Source organism: Temnothorax nylanderi, unplaced genomic scaffold (assembly GCF_030848795.1).
Source record: "Temnothorax nylanderi isolate EJ_2023f unplaced genomic scaffold, tnyl_v1.0 TNYL_tig0068_pilon, whole genome shotgun sequence".
Taxonomy (NCBI): Eukaryota; Metazoa; Arthropoda; class Insecta; order Hymenoptera; family Formicidae; genus Temnothorax; species Temnothorax nylanderi.
This window is the reverse complement of record NW_027249130.1, coordinates 705,417-729,312: the sequence shown is the minus strand read 5'-3', so window position 1 is coordinate 729,312 and position 23,896 is coordinate 705,417. Positions and strand designations below refer to the sequence as shown.

Below are 23,896 nucleotides of genomic sequence, written 5' to 3'. Positions count from 1 at the left end.
ATAAGAGACCACTGGGCTAATTTCGCAGATCGTTTTACTGGAACATCGTGTTGATCTACGCGAGACCCGAATGATAGTCCGGTATCGTGGAACGGCTTTAACGAGGCAGACAGGTGCTTCTAGTTCGCAAGCTGGGAAGTTTAACAACCTCGGAGCGGGCTTCTAGCGGATCTTAAACCCTTATTACGGTACACGTACATCGGTAAGACAGCTTTCGAAAGTCTGACCTCTCGAACAAAGGCTTTATCTGTCGAGCACAGAGCAAGTTGGACGTAGATCCATCCAGTTTGCCATTATCTTACTGGCCAAATTCACCTTTGCGCCACCGTGCTATATTCACTCACGAAATTACTCTCGTTTTCTTATTATTATCATCGCGCTTAAGACGGTAATAAAATCTTCAAGAATTGAACTTTTCTACATATAAACGTAACATTCTCACAAAGATAATGTGAGAGAAAAAGCTGAACAATTAATAAATTGAAACGATTGTACATGACACATTCGCTTTTGACTAATCTACAGCGTAAATAAGCGAACAAGCACGGAAAAAGGATCGCACACGATATCTCTTCATTAACATTGTGATTTTTTTCTTCTAAAAATCGCTTAATTGTAACAATGACTGAATTATTAAATACGCAAATCTCGCATGCAACATCGCATGATAGTATTTAAAAGGCGCTGGCGTATAATGGATTTGCCGGTGCGGCAAACGGGTAAGAGGAGTTTATTAACTTTCAGCCGTCTAATCTTCTCGCACTGAACTTCTGATGAGAACTATAACGATGAATAGACCGTGGAAAATGAAAACCAACGAGGGGGTCGGCCGTACGTGTCGCGAATAATGGAAAAGCTCGACTGCTTGTTGCCTCGAAGTGGACTAATGACGCGCGAGTCGGACTAATCATCGTCGAGCCATTGTGATCGATGGATAAGGAAGTAATATATATGGACGGAAATCGAGAATCAACATAGTTATTAACTACGGGGGAACAAAACATTTCCTATTAATCATTCGCATTGGGGATGTTCCGCTACTAAAAACTTAATTATCTTAATTCATTTGAGAAACACACTGTATATAGAATATACTAAATATAAAAAAGATAAATACGTTTATTGACTCCCCTCAGGGTTGCAAGGCGTTTTGTAGGGACGTTCCCAACCCTTTATTCAATTCTCATCCAATACTACCCTTCTCCTCTCACTTAATCCTTTGGACCAACGCCAACGGCTTAACGTCTCTTTCCGAAAGACGGAGCCCAGTTTGCTCCGCACAAGAGCCTATCTTGCACGGAGGGCGCAGCTTTCGGAAAAAACATTCCATAGTTTACATGGCTCTAGTGGACTCGAACCTGGTTCTTCAGATTACGAGTCTCGAATATACTAAATATAACGTGTATTAAATTTAACTTTTACGATTTATATTACTTGCAAGGGATACTCCCGCGGTGTTATCTCTGCATTTTAAAAGTGCTTATATTTTTTAATAGTACTTATCCTGAGGATTACAATGGTATATGTCATTCGAAATGTAACCTTAAATCATAAATCGATATTCAAAATGGAATTCCGAGATGAGTTCATAAAAACCTACACAGCAGACTCTCGATATTATAATTCTTTATTTTGTTAACCTCCCGATTTTGTTAACTAATTTCAAATGTGGTATTTATCAGTACTATAATCTTATATTATAGTTTTGTTTGGAGAGTGAAAGTGAAATCTAGAAGGGAATATCCATCATAAACTTAACGTTAAAAAATTTTGTTAATTTTTTAATTAGGTCTCTTTCTAGAGCTATATTAATATTATAGTATTATGCCGCTTCCATATATAGAGGTATACATATGAAAAAATTGAGGTATAAGCAAAAACACTCGAATAGCATTAGGTCTATGGAAAAATTATTTATTACCTTTATAACTTATTAGGGAGCTAATGGCATATACTATTGTGATCCTCAGAATGTATACTATTCAAAAATGTAAGCACTATTAAAATACAGAGGTAATACTGCGAGAGTATCTCTTGTTAGGTAAAATCGCATTGTAATACATGTGATAGATCATATTTCTTTAATTACGACATTTAAATTTATATTTAAACAGTTTTTTACAGCAATCAATGATTGAATATAATTTCGCATGTAACTGTTTTTAGAACAATGTCTAAAGTTTGAAGAATAATATATTTTTTACTAATCGTATTTATTAATAATTTAAACTTTGATTTGTTTTAATGAATTAATACAACGATAACTAGCATTGTGCTATTAATAGCAATAATTCGTTCATAATAAACGATGCCGACTTCTGCACAATAAAAATAGTAATTATCTCATCGTCGATATGTTAAGAGGCGATATTAGTAATTAAGGAATAGAACCAGGTTTGCGTTCCGCATATTATATCGGCGGTCACAATATCTGGATATTTACGCTCAAGCGAAATGAACTACGTCAGTTATCGCAGTAGTTAGGGATCGTGTTTGCCAGACCGGCGGGGGTCCACTACTTAGTCACGGTCGGATAGTATTTGTTCACGTAGTTATTTACACAATCGTGAGGCTCATGTGGACGTTTCTTGTTAATTGTTGTTTTAGCGAAAATAAAAGATGCGCGATGCAATTATGCGCGAATAAAATGACATCCAGTCGATATTACACGTCGCAGCTTTGACGAATTTCGCAACGTTGTAATTATCGATTGCAGCCGGCGAACGAGATGCCGACATCGCGTCTTGAATTTTATTTACGGAGCAATAAATTTTGCACGCCAGCAATGATCGGCGGGCATTACGAATCGATAGGTGCAACAGATGACGTTATTTCGCCAAAACCGAACTGGCACGTGCACAAATTTGTTCTATGTCTATTATACGTGTAACACTTTGAGGAAATAATTACGTGACACGCCGACAATAAACTATCATGTCGCGTTGTAACCAGTTAAATGGCGATTAGTTGACAATATCGCTCTTTACCGTTAATGGCACTTAGGAAAATATAACAATCTTGATTGGTCTGCAAGTATACTCATTTACGGACATTTTCGCACTTGCAAAGTAATTAAGAAAGAAGAAATTAAATAGCATACGAAATATCATCGTGCGTAACAATAAAACTGTCACTGTATTTGTTGACAATTTTTTACTGTTACAATCTCTAATTTTCCAATTTTTCCAAATTTTCGAATCAACGTGCAGCAATATCCGGATAATCAACAACACGCGTTTACATACATCGATAAAACACACAATGCACAGGACATATGTATTTCACGTTGTGTAATTGCCGAATTGCATTTTTTCACAGGTAAAATGATATCTATGCATATCCGCGAGCAAGAGGAAATGTTTCTCATGTAAAAAACAAATTTTGTATGCTTTCTCATATGCGAGACGTATTTATGCAGGAGAATATGAATAAACGTGTAGCACACGACCCAGTTTTTTTTAAAGCAATTCCGCTGTGTGGGGCATTATGTTATCGTTGTATCTGCGTATAACGCATTCTAACAGTCACGTTTAAAAACCCGGTAAAAAACTGCGCAATCAGTCGTGTTGGTAGATGACAAAATATGATGCGATCCATATATATCCAAAAAGAGAAATAATAATAATAACAACAATCAATCATTAGACCGTGAGACCGTATAACGTTGCCTGATACAAAAAAATTCTATAAATTTCGAAATATTTATTATTACCGTCACACGCGCTACAGCCCTTTCAATGGAACTGGTTCCCTGACTTTCTGACTTGCTAAAATAGAAACCGCCATCCAATTCGCAACTGTACATGACAATAAATTGCATTCGAAACAGGCTCGGAACTTTGTGCATTCCGTGGCGTGACATTGGCATTAAACGCCATCGAAGTGTACCGCCGCCGCTCGCATATGTGTAACCTCGTGCACGAGAGAGTTACGCAGGCACCTATAGGACGCCGTGACACGGATTGAAACGTTATTTGCCGCGGTGAGGCGATGCCCTCGTAACACCGCTTTAAAGTCGTGCTCGCGGCTAAAGTAAATTTCGCGTGTCCCAAGAGCGGCACCAACTACGACTGGATGTTCAGCAATGAGTAAGCGATGCGTGAAGCTACGCCGTACAGGGCGTCGCGCCCGGGAGCAACCCCTATTTGTATTACCGTACCGCACCGCCATAGTGCATACCGCATACTAAGGCTAGACATATGTACAGTCACGAATGTACAAATGTCGCAATCTAATATCGCGTTCAAGTCTACGTGTTTCGGAAGTGCCTTTTATTCTTCGCGACGCGAATGCGACATCTTGATCACTCGCGCGCGTCTTGGTTCGCGCTCGCGCGTATCGTCGAAACGAATTATACGAATTATACGTATATATATATATGTACATGTATCTACGTGCATGCGCGTGTAATAATTTACCAGATTTGAATACTTTTGTCCGCCGCTAGACCATCGTGTCGGCTGAATTTGCAACTGGTAGTTTCGCGGCTACCCGTTTGTATCTTCTTCGCGACAATCGAGTAAACGTTTTAAACAATTTATGTGAGAACTCCCTATATGCGGAATGGACGATACAATGAAAGCCCGCGGCTTTTAATCGTAACTGCTGGCTTAACCATCCGGCGAATTCGTCGACATATCCGACACTGAAACCGTTTTCATGTAATCCTCGAAACTCCATACTCCCCCTCCGCTTATTCTATATGCACGTCCGATTACTTCCCATCGCCCTGGCGCCAGTTATTTATCGCTTACATTCATTCATTCTACATATTTTCTCTTTTCTTGAATAAATCGACGCATCTTAAAATCGATAAAATTCTTTTCGAATCCTCAATCTGTATTCCGTGACGCTAATAAAATCGTACCATTTTTCCTTTTCTTTTTTCTTGTTGAAGCTGGTACGAAATTCGATTCGGTTATTACTACCGGTTCAAATGCGGAAACGATCCCGCTGGGAATGAAAGAAGCTTCATAAGAGAGCTAATTATGTGCGTAATTAATACGTGCGATGTTGAATATTAAATGAATACTAACACATATACCCGGTTGCATTTATGAGAATCATAACAGATTCGCAACAGTTGGCAATTTTAATCATCCCTTTACGTCATATATTATGGGGATTTTTTCCAGGTCATAAACAAACTTTAATTTATAATTTCAAGATTTGCAACAAATTATTCTTAAATTAAATATTAGTCAAATTTAAATTATTCTGTTATTAATTGGGGTTTCCCTATTCTGTGTTTATATTAATAAATTTTCGTTTATATCAATGTACAGTATAATAAAACAAAATACGAAATTTTCTCTATATGGCATATGCCACTTTTCACATATTTGATAATTAACTTAAAGCTAATCTTTTCTAAGAAAAGATTTTTTTTAGAAGAAGATTGACGTTAATAGTTTTTGAGTTGTGAACGATTGAGAATAATTGTGGCTTTTTGAAAAGTAAACTTCAGACAAATATAGCTTACTTACTCTTCATTAAATTTTAATTGAATTTTATTTAGACGGACTTGTGCTATTTTAAGGTTGTTTGACAAAGACATTTTGTAACATTTCTCGGTATTTTCGTTAAAAAGTCATCTTCAAGTCGATCAATAATTTCATACGTAAAAAGTACAGACTCGTCATGTACAGGATGATCTTATATAACTTGTTTGGCTGGGAGAAATTTTTTAAGTGCTTGTCAGGTCAGTGCAGAGTCACGCCGCGTATCTGCATTGTAATACGTTTACCCAGCCGATTAGCGCACCCTCATCGAAACACAGCCGATAGGCGAACGACGCGTGCTTCGGTAACGGACTGCTCCGTTGGATCCTTACATGCGAAATCCAGAATAGCGATCAATGAGCGGCACGCTCTGCGAGGTTCTGGCTCGAAGCGGGACTGGCACCGAAGGGGGAGGGAAAACAGGCGGCTGAAGGTTGGCCGCGGCATTCAACGGGGCTAACTCTATCCTGGCAAATTACATTTCCATCCCGCTACGTGATAGGTGCAGCAAACATGCCCGTCAACGTCCGACCGAGTTTCTCGCTGATTAGTTACACTCGACGTGGATTATATTTCCGAAGCAATTAATTAACAAAGTTCCGGCGAGTCGCGTATGTCCGTATCGCACTCGTACGACCGTATCGTACTCGTGGACCCGTGGTATGGAGATCACGGGCAAAGGAAAGAGAATGTTGGGTTATATACAGAGTGGGGAGGGAAGAGAGAGAAGAGAGGAATGAAATTTCTTGCGGTGGAACGTGCGAGAGAAACCACCATGGGTAAACTTGTTGGAATATTACGGTTCGCCCTAATGGAAACTGTCACTGAAACGGTAAAACTGACCGGGCTGACCAATCACGCATTCGCCTACTTGCGACGGATAATACAACAATTTTCCTTTTATTGGTAATTATTATGCTTTATGCTAATCTGCGCAAGTAAAGCTACGGTATTTGCTACGGCAAAGCATATTCGTCTTTTGCAAGAGTTTCTTACAATTTTCTTTTCAGATTATGGAGTTTATTTTATTTAGAGAGAAATATATCTGGAAACGAAAACGCTGAGAGTATAGCAATCAGCGTACAATTCTCAAAGCGTACAATTCTAAACAGCGAAAATATTGTATCATAAGTAAAAGAAATTCGCGGATAACTCAACGTTTATACGGCAAAATATAAAATTGAACTTCGATAGAAGTGATACGTTTGACATAAGATACTACTCCGGTATCGAGATATTCTATACCTGGTGGCGATACCGGTTGCCCTTGATCACTGTTTTACATTCGTAATTAGTTCTATTATAACCTGTAGTTGTATTATAACGTTTCAAATACGCATTACGCGTCTCTCGAAACTTGGAAAGACTTTCATCGACTTTTTACTCACCGAATCAGCAGTTCTGCCGGCGTAAAAGTACAGCCCGTCCTGAGTCGTTATCCTTCGCGTCGCTGCACATCCGATCGCCTCAAGATCGCTCCGATAGCGCGCAACGGTGACGCATCTGGCGGTGGAAGATCGTCACCGACACGACATCGGCTCTCATCTTTTATCTCACCTTTAGCTCACGTTTTCTCCCCTCGCGAAAACCGTCCTTAACCGGTGCACCGGAAATTTATTTTACGCTGAACAATCCTCGCTCTTTCTCCCGACGTATAACTCAAGAACTCGCACGATGCAACATGCGACGAGCAGAAGGGGGCGGGAGAGCGAGAGCGAGAGAGAGAGGGACAAGGAAGGAACGATGTTACACGCGCGGTTGCCAGTCGCAGACTGAACTCGCGATCCGCGAGTAGCATCGATTTCGGTGGAGGGGGCAGGACTAGGGCGAGGAGGGGGGAGCACCGTGGAACGTAGTAGGGACGGACGCTTGGCGTCAGACAGGTGAATCGAAGGACGAGGAGTGCGACGAGAGGTATAGTCAGGCTGTACGCGCATCGCGCCAAGCCGAGGCGGGCTGACTTGACGCTTGTATCGTCTAGCCGGCCGGTGACTACTGCGAGTGGTAAGCGTCAGGATAAGCTACGCCGAGGCGACTGCCGCGCGGCCGCGTCGGAGCAAAAAGGGTTAATACCCCGCGTAAGCGATTCGGTCGGGTGGCTGACCAGGCACGCACGGTAGCTACTAACGCGGGGAGCGCTCCGATACTCCGATACGATTTCCGACGAAAATGCCCATTGCTTTCTATCGATTCTTTCACGCCTTGCCATTGACGCTCCTGGTTCTCCTGTGCCAGATAACGACCAACGATAAGCCGTTGCATTCCGCTATCTGCGTTCCGTATTCTTCGCAAAATTGTATTCCTCGCGTCTCGATTACCTGACGCGATTACTGCAGAACTTTCGAGACACTTTCGGATTTACTTGCGAGATGTGTTACTTTTTTTTTTTTATTGTTTCTTATGTTATGGGATTAGCTAACGTCAAACGATTTGCCTTACGTATCGGTGAGAGGAATATGTGTATGCAAATTAGTATTGATCTTTTCTGCTGCGTGTTAAAATGCACAGGAATCTGCGCAAGTATTTACATATCCTAAAATTTCATATTGAATTTGTCGATTCTGTGTATATAATATTTTTTGTTTCATTATTCAGTTATTGTAATAAGTTTCGGTTTATGTTGACATTTGTTATAAAATATTGAAAAACTGTGACTGACAATAAAATGTTGTTTTATTCACTAGCGTATATTTAAAATTTATTTGAAATACACGATATTTTACACCGGTAATATTGGTTAGCACTAAGCATCGCCGCGGTATCGAATCGAATCAATTATTTCGATTTATATCAGAACGTTAAAATTTTATGCAAAATGTTTACTACTGCAAAATATATTTGTAACAGTTTGTACTTATAATCTAATTTCATTTTATTTCAAATGCGTTCTGAAAAAGTATATACCGTAATCGATTGATCCCAAACATGCGTAGCGTTGAATGGTCCACTAATGCCAGAGTTCGTTCGTTACGATTGTCGATCGATGCATGGTGACGATAATCGTCTATCAAGGACGAATTCAATGCTGGACGTGGCTAACAACGGTAAACACAAGCCGTGTGCAGATTTACTAATGTTGCTGCGGGGATGTCGAAATTATGATTTTGCATTACAGTGGCCCTTTCTCCTCAAAAGGTCCTTTGCGACGTTCGCTTAAGCATTATTTTTTTAAATTTAATCTCCTATAGAATAACTTCTTAACTCCCATATATTAAAGATTTATCCCCTAAAATCTGGAATTATTTTCTTTGTACAATATTAATACTTCGGTTCATAATAGATAATGCTTATTTTACTTATAAATTTTTAAAAGGGCAACTTTACAGATACTCTGGCTTATACAACTTGATTTTGCATTCCATCTATCTCTTTCCTTTTTTTTGGGGAGAGGGTTGTTGGTATTGGGTATGTTATTCGCTTGATTCCCAATCGTTATGAAGAAGAATATATCGACAGGATTGCGCACGCTGCAGTTTCATCTGCCGATTGCCGCGTTTGCTAACATTCGCCGTATCCATGCGAGACGCCGAAATAACCTTGCAATAACCCAAACGCGCGCTCTGCGTTCGTTTTGCGTTACGGCACGCCGATTAAAATGGATGTAGATATATGCGAGAACGATACTGCAATGCTTTGTTCGCGATCGTGTTTACCATACGCTTTATTTTCGCCGGCTTTCAACGCTGTGCGCGTTCAATCGCAATACCGTTATACCAGCGATCCCGTTTCTCAGACAAGCCCCTCACACGCGACTATTCTTACTCGATTAATTAGATTTTACTAGTGATATCGCACCACGCGCGCGGGCATGCAAGTACAATGTAATCGGGGGGTGAATGAACAAGCAGAAAATAAAGTTACTTTGTCACACCTCTCGTAAGATCTAACTCGGCTTTGTGAGGACCGTCGTTTTTAATTACGTATTTTACTGAAAGGAGTAAAAGTAGCGACTCACGGTTTTCTTCAATTAATACGTATTCTTCAGTCAATAATGCATCAGAATAACTAGCCGAATCGCATTATTATTACGCTGGGCTGTCGATTTTCATATGATTCGAGTTAATTTTGTTCTCTCATTTCTCGAATTATACACAGACGAAATCACGAAACAATATTATGACTAATGAGTCTTTTTCATTTTCTTGTCTTCAATCTTTTATATTGACATTATCGTTATGTAATAGCACCGTAAAAATATATATGTATATATATAGCGTACTTTTCATTAATTAAGTTTATATAAGCTAGGTGGAGAGTATTTGTCCTTCAAATACATTCTTTTTGCTTTCTCTCTCTTGTCTCAGGGGCTAATGATAAATCGTTCATAAACACGCGATTTCCAGCAATGGCTAGACGCTGATATGAGCTGTATGTATGCGTGACATAAAGCGCGCAGATACGTTCAGATAACTTTTATTCGCCGGCCAATTGAATTATTTAGAGTGTCTCCGTTCGTAATCAACGGACAAAAATAAATAAATTTGTTTAAGTTTTAAACGATACCGTGTCCTTATTATATCAATTAAGCTATCTACACGGAGAGAATTTTCTCTTAAAATTTACCCTGAAATCATAGTAGTTGTGGGACAACATGTACCACCAAGAATTTTATGCGAGCTATTCTGATTAATATCTACCATAATAAAAAATATTAATATCTATTACATTAAAATATAAAATATGTTTGATTAATTTTACTAAAATATTATCTAGGAAATTTCAATAATTTTACAAAATTTACCAATCTTCTTGGTAATTTTTATCACGTTGTTTGTAAAATGTCTTTTGTATATATTAAAAATTCCTTGGTTGCCAAGTTGTCCCAAGTTTGTAGTGAATTTAAGGGTAAAATATAACAAAAAATTCTCTCCGTGCATGTATAACACCTAAATTATTTACCGAGCCACTTGGTTTCGAAAGTTTTAAACGGTGAATTTTCTATCCCGATAAGAAAAATATTCAATTGCTAAGTAAGCGCTACATTATCATGCATTATTTATCAGTTGAGACGACCGCGACGTCCGTCGACTCGTAGTAGTAATTTGGCTCCACCATCAAAACCAACAAACGAAGGGCACGGCCCTAAAATCGTGCTAGCAATATGGGTGCACCGTATAATCGCCCTATAATTCCGAGGTCGATACACGACGGAAAGAGACGGGACGCACTGACATCAGCCGGTCAATTACGTATAATGCGAAGAAAATTGTACGTAATGCCGCGGGGTCGTACAAGCCGCCGGCTAAATGCTTTACGACGCAATTGGATCTCGTCGCTAAACACGAGAATATTAAAACGTCGAAAAATCGTAGCAAAATCTATATTCCTTTTTGGTCGGTTATAAAAGATTTAAAAATTAAATAACTAAAAACACAGAGAGGAGCAGCGATGTTAAAAATAACGCATAAATAATTGCATAACAATCTCATAAGTCGATTATGTCATCTTGTAGTAGCTGCTATTATAAACTTTTTTAATTAAATGCAGCGCATTGTGTTAATAATATTGTTAATTTACTTGTGTGAGATATACATAAATGTTATAAACCCGTGTTATAACTAGTAATTAGTAGCTATGGTAATATATTTATGTCGTATAACGACAAGATGATATGGCAAATTATTTCATGGATGTAACGAAATGTTCGTAAATGACGAGGTAGTCATTATCGATATTAGATGATGCCGTCAGTAACAAAGGGCTGATATTGGTTTATGATCTGACATTGAAAATTAGCAGGAAAGTCGATTAATTTCAAAATATTATGCAAATTCTTGTCACCGGCATGCGATGGGTGTACAGAGCGTAGCCCTTTATCGATCTAAAGTGGCGCAATAATGAGCCTCTACATAATCCACGGCAATTATTTTTTAATTGATAATGCAAAATTAATCAGGACGTCCGGGTGACTTCGACATATCGCGTAAATCCTCTTAATAAATTGCGTGATAATTAATTCAAGCGGCAGATACAGGCAAGCGGTTGGTATCAAAGCTTTTAATACCATTCGTAATATGAACTGGTGAAACATTCCTGAATTGTTAATGAGATTAACATATAAATTGTTGAAATATTTCGTTACCCTCATGATTTGTTCCCTATTTTGTTTGCCGTTCGGATGAGGTGTGCATACATCGGGAGTGTGTCCTCGCGAATAATTTCTCATCCGATAGCAAAGCGGCTCATCTTACCTATCGTTGGCTTATTTACTACGAGAATGTGACACTACACTTCGTCATTAAGACTACAGGCAGTCGTTAAGCCTTGTTATGGCGTCGCGTTGCTAGTATCCGGTAAAATATTAATTATATTAATAATGCGTGATAGAAACTTGACAAAAACTACTTATACGATCGACGAATGAATGTATTTTCGCAACATAAAGCGATTCCGAAATTGCGTATTGTAATATTTTTCACAATTGGAGCTAAACTGGAGCAACAATATTTGGTCTTTTTTAAATCCTGTCGAACAAATTTAATTTGTTTCCTTAACCCCTAGCGGATTCGAGCGCGATGCTAAACAATTTTCTCTTTTATCCGGGATCCTCGTTCCTGTCAGGCGTAGGAATGACGTGAGCTGATGAGTTACCGGTGCTCGTACAAGCTCTTGGATTTCCGCGAAATTTACCTTTCTTGAAAAACAGTCGTAGTAACGTCGCATTTTTTACCATTTATTTCGAAAGATAGTCGAAGGTGTGCTGATTTAGATAAATAGAGAGCACTTCACACCGTCCAGCCCATAAAGAATGGGATAAGGATAAGGGAATCCCTGGCAATGAGTGTATCATGTATCTACAAAGAAGCCGAAGGAAATAGAGAGGGTAAGATCGGTCGTAAGGCAGGAGGGGTTTACGTGCTGGTGTGAGGACGATGGACGATGGTCCGTCGCACCATGTGCTAACTTAACTGAAGGGATTACAGGCTTAGTTAATGGATGCTCCTCGTACGGTCCAAGGTAACCACTGTGTTAGCCTATGCCGAGGTACGAGCTGCCCCTTAGCGCTCGATGGATTTCCAGAATCTTTCGTAATAAATGCCGGGTTATGTGACTAGGGTCGCTGAAGCTCTTGGGCTGTTTATGGCTTTTGGAATTAACGGCTTTTGGCTAATATCGATTTTAGATTAGTTCCTACGGACAAGCCAACATTTTCCGCGCTAGTAATTTTCGTCATTGTTTGTTGGAAAAATCGTATTGCGATAGAACATAAAGCAATATGTGTGAGTGTGATTGGCAAAGCTAAAGATATCTTAATGTAAAACGGAAGCTTTTTTGTAAAAGTTACATTGATATTAATATTCGCAAAATATAATAAAAATATAATAAAAATATAATAAAAATATTGCACCGTCCTCTTACACATTTATAACTGCAGATTACAATCAGATATCAAATAATAGAATTGAATGTCTACAAAAATCCATCTTTCTTTCAATTCTGTCAATAATAATTAAATTTTCAAAAACTCCTGGTTTTTTAAAATAGATGCTGGGATACTTTTAGAACTTAAATGCAAAAGTGCCGCGTCCTTCGTTCTACTTAGAAGAAAAAATACTTGTTCCATTCCTCTGATAAATCATATAAGACTGATACTAAATTCTACGTAAGTTTTTGCAGAATCCCGTGCGCGTTAGGCTTGATCTAGACGACCGAGAAAGTCGACGAATAATGCGCGCTCGCGTTATTTATCGCCAGCAGGTATGGTTGGTGAAAAGTTGCCGTGATATCTCGGCGAAGAGGCAAAGTAGAAGAGGCCCTCGGCACCCACAAATCTGTAGAAAGATATTGGCAGTTTGACTGGACTTGTTCTATTCAGCTCCCTTTTTTTTTTATCGCGGTTTAATTCTTGATCAGCTACTCATGTCAGATACATTTTCTCCTTGTTACTTTCTCGCGGAATTATCCTCGTAGTCCCCATGACACATAATGTACAAATACAAATGTATAAAGAGCGAAATTTCTATTACAATTTTTATTAGACTTGTTTAATCCGAACGTTTTTCGGGCCGTCAAAAAATCGAATACGAAGTTGAAAATCCAATATTAAAAATAACGAGTTTAATATGACGTACTAGAACATAGAAAAATTCTCGTATTTGCATAAAAATTGCTTACTGCGAGTTTATCCACGCTAGCAAAAGCTTTAATAAGGCTGGCTGTGTCGTTGAATGGGGTATGCATATCACGTACTGTATGCAGTGAATTACAGAGAAATATAAACCGGGAGGTACACGGTGGAAGTTCTACGATCTAAGAGACACAGAATATGATTCTGCGCGCTAGGATTCACTGAATGTTTTGCGCGAAAAGATCTCAGCTTGTTGAGACGGTCGATCGCGCGATGCGTATCACTTCAATTTCAGATCGAAATTAAAGTACGCTAGAATCGTACGATCGTACGATCGATTCATTATTTCGCACCAACATGCGCTTTTCTCTCCCGGTTTACATTTGCGTTTCGAACGGGCGCAGTTTCCATGCAAAACCGCGTTTACGTCGCGAAGTGCTTTCGAAATTGATACGTCCATCCAACCGTGGAAGCGTAACCTACTGTAATGTACACATTTTCTGGCACCCGATCACCTATATCCCGAGTTACGCAGATCAATTTTTATCATTAGTATCCGGAGCGCTCTTATAAATGTTTCATCGTCGCTCGCGTAACGGTAATAGCCACGCCGCGTTGTTGCTGCCGACCTGATGCGCGCGAATTCTTGATTTTCACTCGTATCCTCGCTGGGGATAGCTCGCCAGAAACTGACCGTGGCAGTAGGTAGCGCGCCAATGAAATCCCGCGGGTTCAATTTTTTTCCCCCGACCTCGTTTCTGTTCGATCTCTCTTTCCCAACGAGCGATTCTTCCGCATTTTACATTCTGCCGTCCACGTTGGCCGCCAACACAATACGCACGCACGACCGACCGCAAAATTGCAAATGCATCGCCATTCTCTGTATACGGCTTCCCCTTTCTCCCTCCACTTCTCTCTCTCCCTCTCTCTCTCTTACTCTACTCTTTTTTGTTTTACGCGCGTCTCTTTATCGGGAATCATAACTTTTTCAGCCAGTCGATAAACTGCGCGTAACCATGCGTGTACGCAACATCGTTTGTCGCATCGCAGGTGCAGCGATACCGCAGGTGCTACAGGCGCGACAAATCTCCGGAAAACGGCAGTCACCGTGATTAACTCGTAACAAGCCAAGAGAAAGGATACATTAATAATTGAGTCTGCAAGCGTAGGTAGTGCTAGAGTCCCGGCGATAGTTGTCGTCGGTGCAAACTTCTCATCAAGCAGGGTAATTAAAACGCTCGAATATTAAAATGATGACCTTAATTACGGAAACACACCATATATACGCTGTTGTGAATGCCACTCTGGAAAACGTCGTTTCTACAGGTTTCGCGTTAACCCAATCATAAGAATTATCGCGCGTAATCACGTATATTTAAATGTTCCCGATTATTTATTCACGATATTTATCGAGACAAGACTAATATATGATCAGCGTTAATTATCGATATGGAAACGAGCGGCACAATCAATAGCACTAATGTGCAATCTGTAATACTACCATTTGTTTGTAAAAACGTTGTCATTGGTCCGAAAACGATGTTAATTTCAGAGAAAATAATTCTGTTTGATTATTATTGGTCATATCAAAGCGAAATTGACTTCGTCAACTGACGACGCGTGTATTGTCAGAGCACATATCAAATACTTCGATCGTCGGCGCTGTTAGGCCATGGGAAATATTTTCGCGGTGAGCAGACGATTGCGTGTCCATGCGTTGGTTGCACGCGAAGAATTTTGCGGCTACTTCGTAGCCGCATGAACCGCATCGATGACGTACGGGTCGTATATTTGACGTATACCGCCGACATCGGTCGATCGATCGATCGCTTTATTATTTTATATGTCACGTCTACCGATATCATTGAGGTGTCGCAGCTGCGCGTATTTGACAGGTAATAATGATTTCGACCATCAATAAGAGCAGAGGGATATATAACTTGCGATCCGATGAATCTTTCGAAGTCAATTCTTTCCGACGCGATATGACGTTCTAATTATCAAATAAAGAAACAGGAACAAGATGATATCCTCTGTTATTTAAATCGTTATTTAAAGCTACAAGTAATTAACTACTACTCAATATTCCTATTGCTATTGATTGCTGCCCGTTTTCTTCCTGAAATTTAGATAAATATGAAATTAAAGAAGAACAGGTTTGTGAGATAACTGAATAAAATGTATCAATAGCATTAAACAAAAAGGCTTTTCTATCACGGATACAAATATTCATTTTTGTTAATTTATATGCGTGCCATGCTAATTACAAATATGACAATAAAGAAGTTCCACAACGTCACATTTTTTTAGAAATTGATATTTTAGTTTGTAAAAAGTGACCAATATTAAATCCGGTTCCTTTTTTTAATGTGCTTATTTCATACAAATAGATGGCATTTGTAAATTAGTCTAGTGTACATTGCTTTATTACCATTAATGTATGTGGTATTTATACTTTACCTCTATTATTTTTATTAAAAAAATTATTTGCTTATATTTTATTATTTTTTTTATTATTTTGTTATTAGATTGAAGTTTCTTTCATTTTAGATGTTTTTGGGAATTTTTTACTTTTACTTTCTACTATGTACGAATTGGTTAAAAACATCCTATTTTATTCATGTTATCAAAAAAGTTTAACTTTGTTGACTAGTGTAGTTTTATGGTAAATTCGCGTATTTATAAATACTTACAAACAGATAAGCTATTATACCTACTCAAAAGGCTGGTTGAATAAGATCGCCGCCCAAGCGATTATCTAACAATTTATTTCTTTATCTAATTATATTATCCAATGTAATATTCCTTTAATAAGATATTATAATAAGAAACGGGATGTCACTGACATCGGGCTATCGATCAAAACTCGTTACCTTACGCGAGAGAGGGAGGGAGAGAGGGAGGGAGGGAGGGCCGTAAAGGCACTGGCCGTCTCACACCGAGGAAATAATAATTCATCGTTTGATGCGCGATCGCGGGTGAAGCATCGACGCTTCGATGAATTAATAATAAACACGGTGCATCCGCATAGGATGTTGCTTTGCTAGGCGTGCCGATGCTCGTCGCAACTACGCTATTCCGGCCTGGCCGATCGATGATATTAACGGTTAAATGGAAAATGCACGCCGAGGTGAAACAGCAGTTACATATTTGGGTCAGTCGCGGACAGATCGTGATAATGTTATTATATTTGATAAAAGAGATCGAGATGTGAAATTCCTAATTTTTGCTTGGATTTTAACGTCATAATCTGCAATGGAAATAAAGTTAAGAGTTTCAAAATAGCCAGAGATATGTACATGTGTGACGTCAGACGTTTTTCATTTTTAATAATCTATAATAGACGTTGAATTCTGCTGATAATTGACAATGTTTAAGCGTCAAGAACAATATTAGATGTTGAACGTGAGCTGATAATCGAATTAAACATATAGCGCGGTTATTTATTAATTCCTTGATTATATTTGAATTATGAACGAGTTGTGGCTACAAATTATTGCTATATGCGATCAAAGTTAATTCACGCTTTAAACGATAATAAGAGAAGGGATGAATTTATACTGAATTTTCATAATGAGTTTGATTAATGTCAGCAGTACGTATATATTAAGCGCTCCGAGATTTATAATAAAACAATTTAACGCGCGTATCCATATCTAAAAATGGTATATATATAAATAAAAAGCGTTTGATTTGGCCGGCAACGTCACAAAACCAGCAAAAAATATTCTTCCTAGTTGAGGCTATTTTAAGTTGACATTAAGACCCACGCACTTTTGCGTCTTTTGTCTCATTATATTAAATATAGTGATATCCACGTGCGAGACAAGTATACGAATCGTTGAACATTGCAAAAGCGAGCAAAATATATATCGAACAAATAATACTAGACTGCACATGAGATATTGGATAAAAATACTGTCGTAATTCCGATAAAATTCTCCATTTTCACTGACAGTTTCCTCGCCGCCGAGTTTCTCCTTAAATCTTCATTTCTATAAATCCATTCTCTCGTTCTTAGAGGCACAATGGTGCTGTCTTGAGAGAGAGATTCGTATTAATGATCTTCCCTTTTCAAAACCGGTTGCCTTAATTTACTGACTAGATCGTGGAAAGGCGGACAAAATAATTCATGCCAATGAAAATTCTTCATAATCACATTTTAACTTATTTCGAAGTGTTGGATTTTTTTAAAAGATCTATGGAAAAGCGAGAAAAAAGTCTTATTTAAGATATTTTGTACCTCTACTTTTTAAAATAGAAAATATTGCAAACTAGTATGTCTTCCTTAATAATAATCAATATGATGTTAGTAAAATAAAACAAATATTATGCGTGTTTCTAATATCGCGCACAGCAACGATTATTCTCTCCGTAACGTTACTTTTTTAAGCTTAGGGAGAATCGTTTATCTCATTTTGTATCGCAGTCGATCGCGCGTACCTCTCAGCTTATAATGCTCGGCGAACGGAGCACCTCGAAATTTACTTCTGCGTACTTACACGTTCACGTTTGTCGCGTTTCGCCGAGCAGCTGATCGATCACACGCCCGAGATCCGGTAGAACGTGTCTTTTGTGCCCTGCCCCTTCGAAGGATATCCGGCGCCTTCGAATCATCCTCTCTGCGCCGGGCACAAAAGTGTCTGATAGGCTCCTCCAGGCTCCGCCAGGCTCCGCCATGCCTACAGGTGTAAAACCCGTAAGCAGGGCTCACCGAATCAAGATCCTGTTTAAGATTTACGAGGGTCCTCGCTTCTTCTCTCCGTCTTCTTCTGTGGTTCCCACCTTCGTCGTTTTTCTTCTTTGCATCCTGGTTTGTTTCTCTTTCGGGGAGGGGAGTTTAAAACACGCAAAATTTTCTGCACGATCATGCAAATTAATACGGCAAATAGGTAATTCCACTTCATCGTTCGGAATAAATCTACGAACGCGACAACACACCGAGAATGGTAAACCCTGCGCCACTCACCTCGTTTTACGGACGTGCTCGAAATGTCATGGTCGGAAAGTGACCTATATCATCTCTTTGTATTTGCCATCGTTTCAAGAGCTCGTTTACGGCTCTTCCGTCTTTTAGAAATAATAACGGGTTAACCGTTAACTCTTTGCCCGCCAAATTTATATATTCAAGTAGCAATTAGGGAAGTAATCGCCCGAATTATAGCGGAATGCGAGGGATGATAAAGGAGGTCAGATGGGCTGTGTCGGATATTTAAAATGAGGGAAACATGACGTACAGCCTTATTATAGTTATTACGTATAGGAATTAATTAATACCGAAATGCCCTAAATCTTTTACTTTGTAACTATATTTTTATTGAAATTTTAAACCATGCTTTTTGTAACGGACAGTTAATGAAATTTCATCGAGCTATATCTTGCTTTTTTTTATTGATTTAATAAACACAAATATTAAGCCATTTTGCGTGTAAATTGATTGTAAAGCGTTTTGTTTAAACAGAACAAAATACACGATCATACCATTGCTGTTACCATTGGACACTTGCTCTCGGTTGATCGGAGGATTTCACGTACCCCGCACTCGATCCACTCGAAATTATGGTGGCGCGTTCATCGTGTAATCCGCGTACATCGTTATGCGATTACGTAAATTCATGCTTTTGAAACATGACAAACGATCGGACCACGTGACGGAATATATTCCGCACGTTGCAAGTGTACAATTCAATTTTTATTCCCAAACGGATCCCGTTAGCCGGGTATTTCGATGAGACAACCACGATATACGATTCGGTACGGACATAATTTATGGCTTTCGCACGTTATCGCTACCGTCTAGCTCGAGAATAATACCATCTTTACAGTTATCGATGTCTCGAGGTGGTGGCTTAAACTTCGATTTCGTCCCGGTGATGTTTCTCGCGATCCGTTGTCGGCCCCCTCTTTGATAAAGGTCGGAGTTGAATGATTATTCACCATATGCTGTTTAAAATCACGGCGAAACAAAATTTTATAATGCATTTATATTACGTAAATGTCGTAAATTATAGATTATCTACTTTTTTTTTTCAGAAAACCGTTTTATTTTCTGCATCACTTTTTATATAGCAACAAAATATGAATGAGATATTTCTCTTTAAAAAAATTGAAATTTATTTTATCGGCTAATGGCATAAAATATTTAATTACGTTCCTTTTAGTTTACCAATATTTCGTTTCGCGATATTCATTTTTAATGTAACTTAATTGAAATGCGGCAAAATCGTCATAGATTACATCCAGTGTACTAGTATGTGATTTGTTTAAATCTCCTCTGATGAGAGGATTAGGGATACGAGATATTTCAGCAACATGTTGTTTCAGATTGCATCTAAATCCAAATTGATGGTTGTGAAAATTGTATATTTATACGTGTATCGCGGGCGAAAATGGTCTGTAATCGACATTGTTTACCTAAGTGTCTATCAGGGTTCTTCCTCGCTACCCAGAGATAATATATCGCGCAAATTTATGCACGATCACGCTGCGTCATGAGCAAAGTACTCTATAATTTGTCATGATACTATCATAAAATATACGATATCCTATAATAGCAATTATTGTAACTTGTCATTCGCCGATGATAGAGCGCGATGAAGTACGGAGATTATCCAAATCACGCGAGTTGATAAACTGGATTGATCGTAATTAAATTTACGGCTTATTGTTCAAGAACATAACCGAAAGTGATACGCGATTACGACATAATTTAAGATTTCGGGGTGCTTTCTAATAAATAAAAATCTGTCCCACGCGTCTCTTACTCTTCATCGTGATGTGTGTGCGATCGCAGTTTTTGATGTATCTCTGTTTTTTTTTTCAATTTTCGACGGATTTGAAAGGTTGAACGCATCAGACTCCAATCACCACGTGGATGGTAACGAGGGCCGCTATATGGCAGTTTATCGGCATCAGTGATCCGTAATTATAATTAAACGTTAATCACGTAAAACCAGAGCCAGTATGCCGCTGAATTCGATTGCCTCGTATTAGAGGATGAGGGACGGAAGGTAGGGGCCGGCCGGGTTCAATGCTGGAATACAGAAAACGATTGCCCTGCCGAACATTAATAATATAACTCAACATTGCCCATTGTATCCCTATGATCGAAGTCTCACTTAATTATCACTGATTTATCTCGCTTTGACAGTTCATAATGTAGTTTGCATGACTGATTATAATGCTTGATTAAATTCCGCTTATTATACATATAATCATAATAAATAGTTTTTAATAATTTATGCAAAAACTATAGTATGTGACATTTTAGCATTACTTACTAAAAGGTAAGAAGGAAGGCAATTATAAATTTATAACTTTAGAATTATATAAATTTATTAAATTATATCTCTCTCCTTGTTTCTTCTCATATATACCTAATGTAGAATTATCTGGTCTTATTATAATAAGATATTCATGCAATATTGAATCACTCGACTACTATATATACGGTATTCATATGAGAGAAATTTGAGCGCCCCATAGGAAACCATTTTGCACACATTACGCAAAATAATAATTGTGATTATAATTAGCAGGTAATATGTTGCCGCAGTTAATTATAATTGCGAATCGAATCGTTAATTGAAGGTATCGGGTGTAGGGCGCGCGCAAAAGCACGGAAGTAATTAAATTCGACGGATGCACGGAAAGGAAGACGAACGGCCGCGGGTAGAGAAAACATCTGTCGTTGGCTGACATTAAGTACGTACGTTCGACATCGTCCCGTTTCCAGGATCCTACGGATCCCTGGTCGTTAGAATCGAGCATCCGTCCTGTACGGGAGAAATTATGCACGGGTTCCCGAAGACGCCGCCATATATTATTCAGGATTCTGTTCGTGGGAGCGGCGGCACCGCACGAATTCATTTCACCCTTTGCTCGTCCTCCCTCGGACGGGCTTTTTAAACGTTCTCTTTTCAATCCTAGACGATAAATTAAATATTACTTTCATATTTGTGGTTACCAGCTGCGCCCGTGAAGCTATACATATCATTCGTATCCTTTTCATTAATGCCTGGAAGAATGTAAAAGCTACCATAAGCTACATATAGTGTCGCGAGTCTTTCAAAAATTCCACGGGGACGGTCGTTGACTCAGTTTTAAGTCATTTTCTTCGAACATATAGTTGCAGATTTGTGCAACGCTCGTTCGAGTTTGGAAATTCTATACTTAACCCTCAGTTACCTTACGTTTTCACTACCCTTTGTTACCTCACCAGGGTCTGAGAGACCCTGTCGTCTTCTCCAGCTTGTATCTTTAAGACAAATGCATCAATTTGACTTTTTTTTTAATCGATACATCTTTTAAAGATCTACAAAACTGTGTAAGTTAGATTATTCCAAATTAAAAAATGTAAATGTTATTTAAAAAAAAAAGAAAACTTGTTTTTCTGAAGAAGCGAAAAAATTTGCTTTTTTTCAAATTGACGTAGTACTGACTAAAAAAAGATACAAGGGTTTTATAATACATAATTCGAAGGCGCGAGTTTTAAAAACGTGCAAGGTCTCTCAGACCCTGGTGATTCGGTAACTGAGGGTTAAAATTTACTCAATTAAAAAAATTATTCCTATAACTTTATAATATATTTCATATCATAAAGCTACAAGTTCTTATCCTACTGGATTGACAAAAATATTGATAAAAATAGAATCAGCAGATCTGAATGATAATAAAAAAAATTGAATTAAAAGTCGCTGTGCACGAGGTCACATGCAAAGAGCAAGATCGGGCAATTTATGAATTATTAATAACTGAGGAAACCGACATGTGTCTATCTCACCGCAAACAGTAATAATCATTTAATTGGATTACATTATCCGCGACACTGTGACCACAATATTCCACCACTGTGCCAGATACGTGCACACACATACGAGTAACCATCGGAGAGAGTCCGGACTGCAGTGGATTCATCTGATGCAATAATCCCGAATGACGTACTTTCGCGAGTGCCTCAGAGTAAACCGATTACCACGTTGGTCCGTCCATAGAAGGGAGGAAGCGAAGGACCGGGCGAATCGAATAAAGTTATTCACGCGAACATGGGTGAGGGCACTGGCCAGGAATCACCCGCCATCCCATTCCATCCCAGAGATATACGTACGTGGGCACGTGGTATGCATCTGCCTTTATTACTAGGAAGTCTTTCCTTCGTGTATCGCGTCCGGATCGTGGACTCCATTCTTGGAAAATGCATCGACGGAAGTGATAAAAAAAAATTGCGAGCAAATATCACGTAGCGATCAATAATACGCGAGAAATCGAGAAACTCCGAAGGGAATCGATCGAATCGAACAAAGTCACTCGGACGAGAGATTACCATAGAATGATGATCCATTTCACCGTCAAGGACGATAGCGTGCGCGTACACGAGTACAAGTGTTACGCAACTTCGTTCGCGTCGTTAATTTATCAGAAAAGAGTAACCGACATTGCGGAACGATATAATTCCACGAAGGGTTATTCAGTAGTTAACAAATGGAGGGCTTACGCGGAGACAATGAAATGTCTGGAAAATGCGCAAGGGCGAGGTGACTAAAGTTATTCACGCGTAAGGGCGCCGGGAGCAGCGACCAGGAATTGCCCGCCATTCCATTTCAGAGTGGATGCCTAGATGGGCGCGCGAACATCTAGGGTGTACCGGAAATATCCTTCCATAGCGTTAAACCTTGCAGTCCTTGCAGGGCTGAGACGCCCCGGACCGGCAATTTTACACCGAGTCTTAATTACGCGTTATCAAGCGGTCCTCTTTATGCGCGACCATCACGTCGGACCGCCTCTTCATTTTGTTGCACCGTTTGTCCTTTCTAATCCAATTACAAATCTTCGTAAAAGATATCTTTATAAAGAATTTTGCTTACGTCAGTGAACAAAAATAGTATATTTTGCAGTGATAATTTGACATCGTTGCTTATTGGATTCTAATTTGGTCGATGTATACTTCGAAGCACTCTCTTTCCTATAGATAGATTATATTTCTAGTAGACAATATCATATTACGAGAAACAGGGAATCGATAAAACTGTATATTTGAGGATTTATTTCTGGAAAATACTTAGGCCGGTATTCATAGTCGAATCTTACATTTAAAACCATCTTAAAATGTTATGAACCAAAATCACATAGCCGTATTAGCATCTTAAGACATTACTTAAGACAGTCTTAAAATAAGATCCGACTATGAATACCGCCCTTATTCAATTATTTTGCTTAATATCTTTCATTTACATTATTTACAAGACTATCATATTTTCATACGCACGAAGATGATATTTCATATTTATAATTTTAGTTTAAGACTTTCTTAAAATCTTATCGTTTCTCA

General features: G+C 38.8%; 1 protein-coding gene across 3 annotated transcripts in view; it reads right to left on the bottom strand.

The window, feature by feature from the left end:
• LOC139773765 (discoidin domain-containing receptor 2) overlaps window positions 1-23,896 on the bottom strand; it is a 113,513-nt gene that overhangs the window by 71,958 nt on the left and 17,659 nt on the right. For 2 of the 3 annotated variants that reach the window (XM_071708472.1, XM_071708474.1), the window contains exon 1: window positions 6,890-7,285. The exons of the other annotated variant lie outside the window; for it this stretch is intronic. The gene's annotated coding sequence lies outside the window, so the exon portion shown is untranslated. Of the gene's footprint in view, window positions 1-6,889; window positions 7,286-23,896 lie in introns of those variants that run through there. 3 annotated transcript variants of the gene reach the window in all.